This window comes from Uranotaenia lowii, chromosome 2 (assembly GCF_029784155.1).
Source record: "Uranotaenia lowii strain MFRU-FL chromosome 2, ASM2978415v1, whole genome shotgun sequence".
Classification (NCBI taxonomy): domain Eukaryota; kingdom Metazoa; phylum Arthropoda; class Insecta; order Diptera; family Culicidae; genus Uranotaenia; species Uranotaenia lowii.
Genome location: NC_073692.1, coordinates 278,126,488 through 278,143,842, shown reverse-complemented (window position 1 = coordinate 278,143,842; position 17,355 = coordinate 278,126,488). Strand labels below are relative to the sequence as shown.

Genomic DNA, 17,355 nt, shown 5'->3' with positions numbered 1-17,355 from the left:
ACGTAAAAAATTGGTGTTTTTTATTATTCAAATAATTTAAAACCTTTTGAAAATCATTAAAAGATTCCGCCAATATACGAGCAGTTCCCCTTCGACCGATCTGAAAAGAAATCTTCACATCCTTGACGGAAGTGACGATTTCTTTTCGAAAGGCATTGAAGTCAGGAATCGTGACCGTTATTGGTGGAATCTTTTCGTTTTTAAGAGTATAAGAAGAAGAAGGTTTCTTAGTACTCTTATCAGAATTAAATATGAATATTTCCTCATCACCGATGTTATGAAGGACATCGAATGAGTTGGAAATTTCAACTTTTTTGGGCGATGGACCTGAATTAGGCTCGGCAATTCGTTTCCTACCGGCCCTTGAGCCAGCCGATGACTTCCCCATGCTGGAAAGAAAAGAGAAAATATGAATAAAAGAAAATGAAAATAATTTTAGCACTGAAAAGTGCTGATTGAAATACAGGTAAGGAAAAAATAAATAATGTAAAATGTTCCTGCAGGTACACAGCAACGATACGATGCTCCGGCGTACGTGTTGACGGCTCAACGGTACAGATGGAAGTGGGGATGACTTTGGAATATTTTATTAATTCACTAGCTGACCCGGTGTGCTTTGCTACACCTTTCAGAATCAAATGATATTTTCAGAAGTCATTCAAATTTTTATTGTTTTTAGTATTATTTTAAATCAAATTATGACTAAATTAATAAGCAACCACTATAAAATGAGAGCTTCAGCTGGAGTTTCAAATTGCAACACAAACCATAACTTATATTCTGAATCTTGATTTATAAATTTGTTTTAAAGATCTGATGATTTTCATCTGTTTCCTTAAGTTTCACCCTAAAAAAGAAGGGTCCCAAATTAATCGTTCGCAAATAAATCTAACTTATAAAGTATGGTTGATTTTGGTTGATATGTTCTGGATTTATGCTTAAAAACTGATTAGAGAGCCCCCCCCCCCCTGTCCTTCCCTTCACCCCCTGCTGAATGGAGATTGTAATTTTTAATAAACATTTTTTTCGTTCCCAAAATCCTCTTATACCAAATATAGTTCCATTGGTTGAAAAGTATTTAAGCTTTACAACAAAAAATGTATGGGGCCCTTTTCTTTCTTTCCCTCTCTACACTGTAAAGCATAAGAGTCTGTAACATACGTAGAAACATATCTCGTAACCAAGTACTGTTGCTGTCATGGAGACATTAATGTCAGATGATTAAACTACAAATAAATAAATAAATAAATAAATAAATTGAGAACATATGCTAACAAAATTGTATTGGGCTCACCTCCCTCCTCCCATGTACCTTCTCACTGAAAGGAGGATGATGTGTCAAATACTCATAGAGTCATACCAAAATGATTTTCCATGTTAAGTGTTGTAAATTTCTCGGATTTTGTTAAACAAAAGTTAAATGCAAGCTTCCCTCTTCCCTTCCAATATTCCATGCCATGCCAAATTTGGTTTTATTTAAGTAGTAAATTTTTGAGTTATGTATAAACTTAAAAGGAAGTACCATCCCCCTTTCCGTTCTCTTCTTTCAATAGAGGGGTGATAACTTAATATTCATAAAAGTATTTTTCGTACTCAAATACTTTTTGATGATTATGATGAAATTTGGTTTCATTTGCTCGATTAATTCTCGAGTTATGCAAAAAAAAACTGGAAACCCCTACCCCCCTCCCCCCCCTTTCTTCCTTTATATACCGCTTAAAAGGTACAGCTTCAATTTATAATAGAAACATTTCTCGTATCCAAATACACTCACATGTCAAATATGGTTCAATTTGCTTGATCAGCTCTCCAGTTATACTGAAAATTGTAAGGGAGATCTCGCCTCTCCCTTTTCATCCACCTCTTCGAAAGAGTGAGGGATACCAAATATTCAAAGAAGCATTTCTCGTACCCAAATATCGTTCTTGAGTTATGCAATAAAAATTGTATGAAATTCTCCTCCCTCTTTCCTTCCTCCCCGCTGTAAGAAGGAAGGGGTCTCAAACAATCATTAGAACATGTCACGTTCCCAAATACCCGCCTATGCCAAGTTTGGTTCCATTTGCTTTATTAGTTTTTGAACTATATAAAAAATATGAAAGAGGCCCCTCCCCCTTTCAACTGGAAAGAGGGAGGGGTCTCAAATAATCATTGAAATATTTTTCGTATCCAAATACCTTCCCATGCCAAATTTGGATCAGATATCTTGATTAGTTCTCGAATTATATGAAAAATTGTAAGGTAGCCCCCCTCACCCCTTCCTATCACGCCACTGAAAGGAGGGAGGGGTACCAAATATTCAAAGAAATATTTCTCGTTCCCAAATACCACCCCATGCCAAATATGATACCATTTGCTTGATGGGTTCTCGAGTTATGCAAAAAATTGTCTTTTGTTTGGGAGGCCCCTCCCCCCCTTCATGAAAGAGGGAGGGGTCTCAAACCACAATAGAAACCTTCCCCTGCCTCCAATACCCCCACCTGCCAAGTTTCACGCAAATCGGTTCAGTAGTTTCCGAGTCTATAGGGAACAGACAGACAGACAGACAGACAGACAGACAGACAGACAGACAGACAGAAATTCATTTTTATATATAAAGATTTAAAAAAAAATTGAAAAATCTGTTGTTGTGTAAATTTAAAAATAAATATTCGGCCTATTCGGCCGAATACTTAGCTCAACAATTCGGTGAGCCGAATATTCGGCTTAACGGTTTTTAGGCGGTATGCGGCGCCGAATATTCGGTGTTTTTTAATACGTTTTGAAGCCAAAAAACACTGCTTCATTTTGTGGAAAAAAGATTTTGTTTATCTTCAATGTGGTTGTGGTGGTCACAAAAAAAGGAACCTTGAAATTTTACGAGAAAACTTTGACATATTCTTACATAAAAAAAATGATGTCTTCTTTGAAAATGATAAGACGATTCTAAATCACTAAATATTGTAAAAATCGGTTGTAATCTAGCTGAGTTACAACAGCGCGAATGAATGAATTCACGGCACAAACTTTGATTTTTTTAAAATTTAATTTGGAAAATGGTAGGATTTTTACAAATCGAACATAATTTAGTTAATTTTTTAAAACGTTCGTTATTTTCAAATAAAAATACAAAACGATAGAAAATGTATGATCCCTCAAAATAAGGAAAATTTAGGTGAAGATACCGAAAATTTATTATTTTAAAAGTCGGAACCACAAAATATCGTTTTTGGAAGTGCACATAAAATTTGAAGGCTCTAAAGAATGGTTCAGCATAACTTTATATTTCGTGACGTGAACTCAGTCAATTTCCCTGTTCCGTTTGAACTGAGCGAATTCACGTCACAACTTCAAATAAGCATAACTTCGTTCGTTGTTGTTCAATCGAAAAGTTAAGCACATCAAATTGTAAGTAATTGTTTTTTCTACAACACATTTGAAGACATTGATATTCTATTTCCACAGAGAGAACAGGAAATCAAAGTTGTATGTACTGAAGTCGAAAATGGTAAATTGTAGCGTAAATTCACGTCACAAAAGTAATCGATCACAAAAAAAAACTTGGTTGACTTCTAGAATGACAACAGTTCAGAAAAGTCCGGAAAAGCGATTTCACGTCACGGTGGAATGTGTCTTAATCACATTTTAAAGATCGTCGCTTTGTACTTTTCATCATAACAATCTTTTTAATTGAGATATTTAAAGAAAAAAAAGAACGTAGTGACACCACTATTTGAAGCCATTGTATTTCGAAAATAACTTAATTAAGAAAAATTCTTAAAAATCAATATGAGACGCTTTCGATAATGAATTTCAGACAGGTTTTTCAGTGACAGACACTACCAACTCTAAATTTTTCAAACGATTTACCAAAGATTATTGTTACCCCGAACATGCAACCTAGAGTGTCCATTTCCCGGCTATTTTAGTGTTCCTGGGAATCGGGAAATTTGGCGACTCTTTTCCCGAAAATTCCCGAAAATCTTCATGTTGAAAATGAAGATTTCAACTTGAAGATCTAAATTATCTACTGCGTATAAATACTTATCGATATGGTATTTTTAAATAAAAAAAAAACAATTTTTTTAACGCAAATCATTTCGAACTTTTTAATGCCTCGAAAATTCAATAATTAAACCCAAGACTTAAAACCAAAGTATGTACTTTAATTGACAAACTGGACCGATTTTGGTACAAAAATTTGAAATAATTGACAAAAATGTTTCACTATCTAAAGAAATTAGTAGGTAGACTTCAAGTTATTCATCAAATATCATAAATTTTCAAACAACTATTCATTTCCACAATTTATCATTTTTTGCTGAATATTTAGCTACTGTCAACAGGATCCGAAACGGAAGTTCTAAATGATGAGTGCTGCAAAATAGAACATTCAGAATATTTCCATACCGTTTCATTATTGGAATTGATTGGTTTTATAGTTTCTTGCCGTTTTTCACATTTACACTAAGCTTTCGATCGGAAAAACGTTTTTTTTTACCAAATTCAATGTATGTATCAACCAGATTTAAGAAAAATAATATTTAAGACTAAACCTTGGTAGAACTATCATTTTCCTAGCTCAGTTTGATTCATTTTTCCAATTAAGATCGTGTAAATTTTAAGCAATTTAGAACATTTTATTGAATTCGGGAATTCCCAGGAATTTCTAAGCGTTCCCCAGGATTATTCTCAAGCAATTTAAATGAAAACATGCCAATTTCTCAAAGAAAAAAAGTAAGATCTCACTAGAAGGAGAGAAAGGGTTTTGAAAAATCCTAATTTTCCCACTCCGAGAGATAGAAGAAGGAATTTAAACAAGTTCTGGCCTTATATAGCCTATACTGTTTGGCGACATTTATTGATAAATAAATAAATTGATTAATAAATTATGTCAAAATATTTTCGTGTCAAAAATGTAATGAAATGAAATCAATGCCTAATGATGAATGGGTTTTAACTATTGTAGCCGCAGCCCGTGGCCTAGAGGATAGCATTCAAATCTTCTACGCCAGCGTGTATGAGATCGAATCCCATTCACGGCATACATAGTACACTTTCTTTGGGTTGGTGGTTTAAGCATTTGTAAGATGCTAGCCATCATATTCTCAAAAAATGTACGCTTAGAGCTAAGAAAAAAATGGAATCTCTTCAAGGAAACATCAAGTTTCATTGATATCCTGTTGTATGTGCGTGTGTTCGTTTTTTTAAGAAAACCATTATTGATATGATAAACCCCAAATGTATCCCAATTTGTGTTTCCTTTTATGAGATTCAACTATTCCATCTACTCCACTTTCCGAAAAGACGTCACAAACTTTCTTCTTATACTTTTACATAAATTTGTATGAGTATAATAGGGTGGCAGCCGAACGGGTTATGTCGAATTTGGAAAACGATCATTTTGTAGATTGGCCCAAAAAACTGACTTGTGCTAAATTTCAGTTCAAATGAACTTGATTATGTGTGCCTTGAGGGAACTTTGAAGCGCTCAAAGTTTCAGTATTTTGACTCTCAAGAATCACCAAAGGGTAGAGCAAAGTATATCGGATGAATCGAAATTTAAATGTTGATGCCAAATGTCTTGAAAATGCATAATGCAGATTTGCTGTATATATTCCCTGAAATAAAAAAAAATAGCCAAAAATCGACTTTCTGGGATATAGTCAGTTTTCCGAAAAACCTTGCAGAAAGTGAACGTTTCATCCAAAATTTACAGCATCAAAATTAAAATTTCGATTCCTCCGATTTCCATTGGTTGCTTTTTAGGTGTTTTTTTTTAGGGTCAAAACACAGGAACTTTGAGCTCTTGAGGTACCCCTATATCAAGTCCGATTGAACTGAATAAACATGTTGTTTTTTCAAAAGCATTTTCAAAAGCATTTTCACAAGCCTTATTAACGAAATATTTTATTCTTATGATTTTCCCATCTTAAAAGTGTATTATTCACGGAACGTTGCAAATTGTTTCTAATTTGTGTTTGAAGAGGATGCCAATGGCTAATAGTTTTTCACATTATTGGGTGGCAACTTTTTGTAGCTGCACTTGTATTTTTTGTGAGAAGTTTATAAGCCCATTTCATGTTTTTGGGTAGTTAAGGTAAAAAACGGTTAGTTTCGGTTAAAACCAATGACAGATTCGGATTGGAGAGAATTTCATAAAAGAAAGTATTCTATTGTGAAGTTTTCTTAAGTCAGCTTTCCTACAGCTTTGAATGTTTGTAATTTTTTGTTCCAATTCCTAGAGAAGGTAGGGCAAATTTGTTGTTTTTGTAACGATTTACTAAGTTGAAGGTAAAACGAAGTCAGCTAGTAATATCTTACTTTAACAGAATTTTTATTTTCACATAATATGGTGCAAATATTATCACCTAATTGCGGTTTATCAAAACAAAAGATTGATAAAACGCTGGGATAGATTAATTCATTGTATCTGTAGTTTTAATGTATTCATGTTATCCAGTTCAACTGCATACCAATCTTGTATAATTTTAGACAATCTGGTTCCGAGTATGCAGTTTGAAATGGTTGAGCTTAAGGATTTCGGCGAACATACGTTCCAGTTAATTTTGCAATTCCTCTGCCATGGCAACTTTCCACGATCGGAGGCTAAATTTCAAAACTACTCGACGCAACATCTGATGAGTCGGGCGGACACTTTTGCCTGCCAAATTTTCCCCGGCTCTGAAAACTAAACTTTGTCGGTTTGGGTCCGGGAAGCGTGGAAGCGATATCCAATCGTGAATTGAACATCCCGGCCAATATTGTTCGGTTGGTGCCTGTGCAGAATGTTGGGGGGAGAGTTCAAATTGCTAAGTTAGTGCTAGGACCGGGTTTTCGGTTATACTTATACACATGAATGCCTTTTTCCAACTTCAGAAACATCATCACCCTGGTCTTCTGGGCCGGCAGCTCTGCTGTTTCTCATTTGCATAACACGAAAGATCGTAAAACTTGCCGCACTCATCCTCAATTCGCCGGAAACCAACACAGAGCACCGGAATCGGAACTGGCAGGCAGGCAGCCATCCAGCGTCATCCACCATTAGGCAACAGCGTGGCATGAGCAGAGGGCACATAGAAATGGAAGCGATCCTTCTGCTTTGTTATGGTTTATTTTCCCCAATGCTGCTGAAATCGTTTTCCGCTAAGAGCTTTCGGATGGGCTTTTCAAAAACAGAAATTACATTACAATCCGGCGAACAGATGCTAGTTGTATTTCCGCGTGTACTCTCTTAGCAGCGCTTCCGGAATGTTGGCAAACATGTTGTCTGTGGGCCGCTGCTCAATTCGATACTCGTGTGAAATCCATTTTCCGGAAAATTCCTTTTCCAGGAAACACGAGCGCTTTGAAAGTTATCTTTTATCGCAGCCGCAATCGTCAAATAATCGGAAGGTTGCCAACTGAGAACACAAGACCTTCCGGAAATAGGCTCTAAACTGTTTTAAGTTATGAATATTCAACTTAGCCCATGCAGTGCGTGATTGATTGGTTGGATCCTTTGCTTAACATTTTTGGGATGGTTTATGTTAAGGAGTGTTTGTATATATTCCCCCCGAATCAAATATGATTAACACTTAAATGCCAAGATCGTAAAAAATCATTCCTTCAAATTAAATGCGTTCCTTATATAAAAAGTTGGGACTGAAACAGAATAGAATTGATTCTAAGAAGAGTTAAGGGGTTTTAACTATTTAACTGCCATCAGGGGTAAACAACGAAAGAGTTGGTTAATATGCCATGGGTTGTCCTCTGTCCTATCGTAGCAGAGGGTGAACACAGTAGGGGTTAAGAGATCGGAAAACAGTTCAACACAACTTTTTCTCTGGCTTGTGATATAGCTCAGTTGGCAAGTCTGTTGTCTCCTGAGCCGATGTCCGCGAGTTCGAGCCCAAGAGTAAACATCGAACACAGTTGTACCGGATAGTTTTTCAATAAAGATCCACCAACTGCAACGTTGATAAAGTCGCGAATGTCATTAATATGGTAAAACGACTATAATCGAAACAAAAAAAAACAACTTTTTCTATTACTTGAGAACTTATCCAACAAATGGACCAAATTTGATAAAAAAAATATTCGAGTACAAAAAATGTATCTATTTTTTTAAAGAAAAATTCCATACGGTAAAAAGCCAGGGCTAGGGGAGCTTTTATCGCATAGTTTTATAAACTTTTCAAGCAATAGAAACCGTATTTTACATGAAAGGTTTTTTTTAAGATTCATGACCCCTCCTTTTTTCAGAGGAGGAACGGGAAAAAGGAAAGTATGTAAAGCTTGAAAACTTATCAAGCAAACAGAGCCATATGTGAAATGTGATGTTATTTGATTAAGAAAAATGTTGTTATGGCAGTTCGTGGACCCTCCTCACATTGCTGGGGAGAAAAGCAAATAAAACCGAGTACTAATATCAGATTTCAAAATAATTTTTGAAAAACATGTGATGTGAAAGCTCTCATTGTAAAGATATCAAAAATTCATTTATAATGAAACTATGTTCACATAATTTATTGATTTTCAAAAGGTGCAGTAAAGCACACCGGGTCAGCTAGTGATAAATATTATCAAAACATGTAATGAAACTCAAGAGAAAATTAAAAGAAAAATAATTGATCAATTATAAGGAAAGAATTTTTTTTGACAAATCAGCAACAACTTTGTTAAATTGATACTCATTAATGGGTAAAAATTACCCATGTGCTTGATATTTTTAGCTTTTTTTTTACTATAACTTGAAAAACGGTGCTTTTGGTTGCCTGGAAACTCTTTCGTTGTATTATAAGGACCTAAAACTAGATATTGAAAGTGAAAAGAGTGTGGGACAATGCGGAGCTTTTTATTTACAAGGCTTTAAAGTTTACTTTTGACAAAAATGTCTCATTTTTGTCATAGATCAATATAGTGTGTAAAAATTTTGAACGGTTCAAATGAAAGTTTTTAATTTAAGCTTTCATATGGTGTTCTTTAAATTTAAGAAATAATGTTTTCCATAGAAACATATGTATGTAATTGAAATTGTTTTCTTCATCATACATGTTTTTCAAAGTTTCAAAGTCTGATGTCGTAGTGCGTTCAGTTTGACCAGCTAGAAATTAAGCAATCAATTTGACAATTTATTTTTACTAACATTTTAGCAAAATTGCCCAAAGTGTCTGAACTGGATGTTTACAAATTTTATTGCAAAACAAAATCATTGTTTGCCAAAGTTTTGGCAAAAAAATAATCACCCAAAAATTACTAGAATTTCAGTAAAAATTTAATTTTGAAATATCCGTTGATTTGCTTTCATGAAAGAGGAAAATTTGCAAAATTCCTGCTCCATTAAAGTTTTATTTGACAATAGTTAATCAATAAACTTATCAATAAATCGCATAACTCAAACATTTCTCTCCACAGGAAAGTTTACTCTGACCTAGAGTGAAGTTCGCTTTCGCTGTTCAAAGCTGAAATTAAAACAAATTAAAAAAAATGTAACTAGGTACCTATGTGCATTTCAATGTAAATATTTCAAAAAAAAATATTTCAATGCATGATTCGGAATAACTCTGATCTTACTATCAGAACAATTTCTATAAACAAACTCAGGTTTTTTTTTATCAAAATTTAAGAATTTAATTTTTAACTACCTAGATTTGAAATTCAAATTTAGATTTCATTGAAAAAAAGATTGGGATTTAAGATAAAGATTCAGCCAGATTTTAAGTTTCTAAATTAGTTGAAATACTTTTTTTTTGGTCATACTTTGAGTTTTTTAGGATTCGTATTTCAAAATTAGATTCAGATCTGAAATATCAAATAAATTAAGGTTCAAATAACCTCTTAATTCATTTACTTCGTTAGTGTAACATCAAACAACCAAGAATACAACACACAATAAACGGATTTAAAAATTTGATCATTGAGCCTCATCAATTCCGTCACCGAAATCTATCAGAAGGAATTTCAAAATGCGGTTAAAAACCATTAAATGTTTTTTTTTTCAAATCGATTTTCAATTAAATTTAAAAAAGAACTTAACAGACGCTGCCGATTCTACCTCTGCCCTGGTTCTCGATACCAACAAAGCTACCAAATCTAGTAAAAATGGTCAACCTGCAAATATAGGAAATACTAATAATCAACAATGTTAAGATTTTTTACCACTTCGTAATTCGGCAAAGATTTGGGTTAGTGGTACTGATTCACCGGGGCCAGTTCCTTTACGAATCCACCTACCTACCTATCACAGTCCCAGAAGCAGCTGATATCTTTATGGCTCGTTGAAATTTACTGGCTGGTGACGTTCATCAATTCTTGGTTCACCGTGGTCAAACTCTGAAACTGAAATTTGCAATAATTAACAAACATTGTATATTTTTTGAGTCCCCCAAATGCAACAATAAATACGATCGGGATTCGATCAGACCGAACTGAACGCCATCAGCATTTTTTCGAGGCACTCGAACTTTATGTGAAAATATTTTCATCAAGAGGCTAAACTATTGGTGTTTATGAACCAGAATCGATAGTTTTAAATGTAAGGAATTCTTTTCAGTCTTACATACTAGATTTTTCGATCTAGAATAGGCATTGTACGAGATTCTATTTTGGTTGTTTTGAAATTTTTTCATGGCGCTCAGTTCGGTCTGGTCGAAGCCCGGCCATATAAAAGACAATCTGATTGATTTCGTACATTCAACAATGTATATAATACATTCAACTATAGTTGTATGATTAATTTTGTGCATTCTACTATAAATATAATAGATTCAACTATAATGCACGATTGATGTTAAGCATTCAACAATAATTATAGCAGAATCATCTATAATTATATGATTGATTTAATAATAAATATGATTGATTCAACTATAATAATATAATTGCAAGGGATTGCAGTGGAGAGAGAATTCTTTGCATTTGGAACGGTAATGCTCAAAATTCCACAACTGCTTAACAAATTGCAACAATTTGCAACAATTAGCACATTTTCACTCTCTGTGAGCACCGGTTTCTCTCATTTTAATTTAAACCTTCTAATTATCTCTAACAAATTGCCACAAATTACCACAAAATCAATCATTGGCAGCAAAATTTGTTTGATCATTGACGATGATGTCGATGATTCTCCGTTTATCTCAGTCCCCTGTATAATTGATTTAATTATAAATATGATAGATTCAATTTTATTTCTATGATTGATTCACTGAGGTCAACTATTAATATTGTAAATTTAAATTCTGTTTATGTTGTAAGTAATCATGTCTGAAAGCGTTTTCTCGGAATAATTTAATGGCTACGTTTTATTTTCTTTCAATTTATTATTTCAGAATTTTTCTAGTTCTTTTTTAGCCGCCATGATGATAGAATACCTGACCGGAAATCCCGATATCCACGTCTTGGTTCCTCCACTGTTGTTTTTTGCAACTTGATGCATGGTAGCCCAGGAAATTGTGCGTCTTAACTAATCGGTCTTGGAAAATCTCCGTGCTTCTGCAACCGGCGAAGATTGACCTTGTGGGAGGAAAATATACTCAATATCATGACATAAATCTATCATACGCTGACTTACCATAATGCTAGTTTCCTGTGGGATCCTGCCAAGACCACGTAAAAGAACATCGAGACCCACGTCGATTTCCCGGGCAGCCAGAGTAGGTGTACCTTTCCTAATTTCAACAACTGTTGGCCTACAGAACGACGGCTGCCAGGAACTGGTGGAGGAAAATGTTTTCCCATCGCCGATACGATCGCTACAGGGAACACGTATTGGTTCCACACTTACGATTTTTTTTTTGCTGGTGAACACTATAGTATTCAAGTAACACACAATCTATCATAACAATATAGTTTAATTTACTATATTCATGGTTCAATACCTTGAATCTATCATACATTTGTAGTTGAATCTATCATATTTACGATTGAATATTAATTATACCACTACAGATGAATCTATCATATTGACAGTTGAATAAATTATAATTACAGTTGAATTCATTCCATTCATAGTTGATTGCGTAAAGTCAATCATCAGTTTGTAGTTGAGTCTATTATATTTATAGTTAGATGCGAAAAAATCAACTACGCGTTGATAGTTGGTATAACCAGCTGAAATAATTAGAGCAAATAACCTCAAAAGCGATCATGTCCTTGAACGGACATCAACGTCTTGTAAACTAAAATTTTGGAGGTGATTTTTCCTTTTCTTATCCATATACGTAGGTAACCCAAGCAACTAAAAGTCTCATATCTACTTAAACTCGTTCCTCCAAAGTTCAAATTTTGCTGAATAAAGGTTTCAAAGGGAATTGGTACCAAATTTTCTCGAATGTGAGCATGAAAGTTACAAAAGGTTCCTCAAATAGCCTTCTATGGACTTGAAGTTCCAAAAAAATCCTCAAATAGCCTTTTTGTGACATGTCAATCGCACCCACACAGCATAAAAGTTTCAAATTAGGTCTCAAATAGCCTTCTGCGAACTTCAAGTTCCAAGAAGTTTCTCAATTACCCTATTTTGTGACATGTCAATCGCATCCACACAGTATAAAAGTTACAAATTAGGTCTCAAATAGCCATCTGTGAACTTCAAGTTCTAAGAAGTTCCTCAAAAAGCCTTCTTTGAACTCCAAGTTCCAAGAAGTTCCTCAAATAGCCTTTTCTGTGACATGTCATTCGCATCATTCAGAATAAAAGTTACAAATTGGATCTCGAATAGCCTTCTTTGGACTCGAAGTTCCAGAAAGTTCCTCAAATATCCTTTTATGAGACATGTCCGCCATTTCATGAATATGAAATGTGAACGAACATCACAGAAGGGCATTGAATAAATAAATTATTTTTTGGAGCTTGAAAATTGTTAAAATGTATAATTTGTTTTGAAACTTCAAATCAAAACAACTTAAAGCTAACTCGCAAATGATTGTTTTTGAAAAGAGTAAATACTTTGACTTTATAAAATTTCGTCCAACTGTATTTACTTACCACGAATTTATCACACATTGAAAGTGAGTTGAAGCAATTCATTGATTAAATATCAAGATAAAATCAAGAATTTGTATAATTTTATGCTTAACAGTTGAAAACATGGAATTTTAATTTTTTTTTACCGATATCATTTTAACGGATGATTGATTTATACGCTGTTTCGTGATGTTTTTTGGTACCTAATATGCGTTTTTGCTGTTGGCTGCTGGTTGCCCTTGCGGGTATTCTAGGAAGCTTATAACCACTTCGAATTTTAGCTGCCGGTAAGGCAACATTTAGGCGTGGCGTCGTGGCAGCGTGTTTGGCTATCATCTCGCAGGATCGGGTTCAAATCTGGTACCAGGACTAATTTTTTCCATTAGGTTGTTTGATTGCTTGAGTAAGCAAATCAAATAATTGTGTAGCAGAACTGGCGTGCGTGCCGGCATGTATCGAACAAAATTAGAAGCAAAGCAATTAAGTATGATCAATTGAGGGAGGGGATGGGAGGAATAAAGATGGATGCCGAGAAACCAGCAGCCCCACATGGGCTGGAGATGACCAAAATAAGAGAGGAGAGGAGAATTATTTTTTGTTTTTGCTGATTTAACGTTTATTTGTGGGCTGAATAGAAGGCTGTTCAAACCTGTAATGGAACTTCAAAGTTTCAATAAGAACTTAAATTTTGGGCTGAATAAAAGGAACTTCAGCACATTGATATATGCTGATTAAGCTGTGTTTGACCTTTTTAACGAGACTTTTGGTTGCTTGGGAAGTGTGCGTAAGAACTGTCAAAAACAACTCTATAGTTGATATTATTTCCAAATGTAGCAACCAAAAATCTGATCGATCAAACTTTGCAGACATCAGGACCTGCTGCCGTTAGTCTCTGCTTTCAGGAACATCCATGCCCCCAAAGATGATAAGGTGTAAAAACATAAAATCTGCAACTGAACGTTTCATGATTTTTTATTTTTCCTCGAAAATCATTTCAAACAGTTGAAAAAAATGAGTAAATCAAGAAAAAAAAATTAAAATAAAATACGATTTTTCCATTTTTCCATACATTGATTGTTGCAAATTTGTTACTTTATGAAACGAGTTAACATTTTAACGAGACAATGGGTACCTCCACCACAATTTTCGGTTGTTTTGGATGTACTGGATTAAAAAAACGATACGAAGTGCAAAGCATTTGTATACATTCAAAAGTTGGCTAGTTATTTTTTTCCAAAACTGAGCAGTAAAGTCTATCCTCTCTTTGTAGTCAACCTCACTGGTGGAGTTAATAAAACTGTTCAATTCTTAAATCATGCTACTAAGCCACTGACTTGTTTTTCAAAACTCACAGCAATAAAAAACGCTGTAAGTATTCGATAAGATATAAAGAGAGGATTCTATTCAGCAAACCTTTTCAATAAAATGAAATATAATGATACGTGCTTATTTGTGTTTTAAATGTTTATTTGTTTTAGATTGTTTTTCCATTCACGTCCTTAGATTGATATTTTAATGGATCTTCAAGTGACAAATATGAAATACATTGACGGGTTTCGATGAGTAATGAAGCAGTATACGGTTTAAAATTGGAACTCAAATGATTTCGATTAAATATAATTGAAACTTGTGAAAATAGTTTTTTTACCCGAATATTGTAATAGTTTCCAAATTAATACAGATTTATTTTGGACTGAAAATAAATAAAGTACGATTTTCACAATTCAATTGCTTATGGATTTCTTATCTGATAGAAATTAACAAATGATCATTCCATATCCCCAGCTAGATAAATAAACGTAAATTCAATTCACATTTGTCTCGTTTTGCCTAAGCCTAAGCCAGCCACAAACAGATGTACCTACCAAATTATTTGAACAAACTTTTTTTTTAATTGTCTTCAACATTCTCTGCTGAATTCTCTTCATCTTTATCATCAACATTTTTCCTGTCACAGTTTTTATTTTTCCCAATCACTCAAAAAATTTTGACCATATTTTTTGAAAATTTACATTCCACCCCCCTTAAGAGCAATCTATAGATCCGCGCCTGCTTTAAATGCTGCAGAAGATTCAACAATTTGAAAATAATTTCTATGTGGCTCCGAGTAAAACATTGCTTCCCAACAAATATTAACTATTGACATCCATTTTTGTTTGCTTTTGTTCCACAATTTGAAGCTCACTTACCTCTAAATCACTGTTGCAGGGCTAAATTTATCCACAATCTTAATTGAGCATAAAATTTGCCAAACATGAAAGTGAATAACGCTGAACGCGCCCAGTAGGGAAGTATGTTGTGTTGGGTGTAAGGTAATTGTTCTGTTTGTTTTCCGTGCTCGCCGGCCGTAAGCGCCAAATGGTCGGGACCTCCTAATTGAAGGAAATCAAATCCCTTTAACCTTCCCGGCAGAAAAAGAGAAGGAAAAAAAACAGCAAAAATCCCATCAATTCAAGCTGGATATTAGGTTCTGTAGCCGCAATCCAGTTCCTCCTTTCTGGGCTTCTCACCCTGCATAAAATAACCCGTTCCCCATCTAAAAAAGGGGAGGTGGAAAAGGAGAATTTCGGCAATTTGTTTGATGGGTTGGATACAAATCCGGTCATTCCGGACCAGCCGATGGATATCGGAATTGATGACAGAGATTATGTTATACAGTAGAACTAGTAGTGGCTAGGACTGAGTTGGTTAGCTTAGCATATCGAATTGGGCTGATGAGACTCATTTCCGGGCACTAATTAGGCTTATTGGCTTTATTCCAATGATGATATTCATCGCTTTGGATCAGGACACAATTTTGCACGATTTTATTTGAGCTCGAAATTCGATACTCGTATCTTTATCGCTGAAATAATACCAGCTATTATAATTTACGTACCAATGCAGGTTTTAATTGAATGATTCTTTCTGTGCTTGGTGCTGAAGTTTAAGTTAATAAAACATAATTGCAAGTTACAGTGGATTGAAACGAACATATAAACATAAGCTTTGAAAAATGACAGAACTTACAAATTTATCGAAAGCGAAAAGAAGTAAAAGGAAGCTCCTGACAAAATTAAAAAGATGATCTTTTTGGCTAATGGAAATTCAACTAATGTTAAGCGCCGAGAAATTTTAATCAACAAACTTCAAACAAAAATAGAAATTCCTCAATCTAGAATCTATAGATGATAACTGATAATCGAGAACCGACAACCTACATTCGCTATCGAGATCCCAGAATCTAGAATCATTGCCAGTTGACAAACGAATATCGAGAATAAAAAATCGAGATTCGACAATCAAAAATCAACAATTGACAATCCAGATCCGTACAAAACCGATGGAAATCCACAATCGAAAATCGAGAATCCAGAATCGAGAATCAAAAATCGAGAATCGTGAATCGAGAATCGATGATCGAGAATCGAGAATCGAGAATCGAGAATCGAGAATCGAGAATCGAGAATCGAGAATCGACAATCGAGAATCGAGAATCGAGAATCTAGAATCGAGAATCGAGAACCGAGTATCGAATATCGAGAATCGAAAAGAGGGTTTCGAGAGCCGTGAATCTAGAATCGAGAGTTGAGAATCAAAAATTGAGAATCGAGAAACGAGAATCAAGAAACGAGAATCGAGAATCGAGAATTATGAATCGAGAATCGAGAATCGAGAATCGAGAATTGAGAATCGAGAATCAAGGATCGAGAACCGAGAATCGAGAATCGAGAATTGAAAATCGAGTATTAAAAATCTAGAATCGGCAATCGAGAATCGAGAATCGAGAATCGAGAACCTAGAATCGAAAATCTAGAATCGAGAATCAAGAATCGAGAATCGAGAATCGAGAATCGAGAATCGAGAATCGAGAATCGAGAATCGAGAATCGAGAATCGAGAATCGAGAATCGAGAATCGAGAATCGAGAATCGAGAATCGAGAATCGAGAATCGAGAATCGAGAATCGAGAATCGAGAATCGAGAATCGAGAATCGAGAATCGAGAATCGAGAATCGAGAATCGAGAATGGAGAATCGAAAATCGAGAATCGAGAATCGAGAATCGAGAATCAAGAATCGTGAATCGAGAATCGAGAATCGAGAATCGAGAATCGAGAATCGAGAATCGAGAATCGAGAATCGAGAATCAAGAATCGAGAATCGAGAATCGAGAATCGAGAATCGAGAATCGAGAATCGAGAATCGAGAATCGAGAATCGAGAATCGAGAAAGGAGAATCGAAAATCGAGAATCGAGAATCGAGAATCGAGAATCGAGAATCGAGAATCGAGAATCGAGAATCGAGAATCGAGAATCGAGAAATCGCGAATCGAGAATCGAGAATCGAGAATCGAGAATCGAGAGTCGAGAATCGAGAATTGAGAATCGAGAATTGAGAATCGAGAGTTGAGAATCAAGAATCGTGAATCGAGAATCGAGAATCGAGAATTGAG

General features: G+C 34.8%; 1 protein-coding gene across 4 annotated transcripts in view; it reads left to right on the top strand.

Annotated features, from left to right (window-relative positions):
* The window catches only part of LOC129749632 (uncharacterized), a 566,714-nt gene that overhangs the window by 197,491 nt on the left and 351,868 nt on the right, over nucleotides 1–17,355 (top strand). The gene's annotated exons all lie outside the window — the stretch shown is intronic.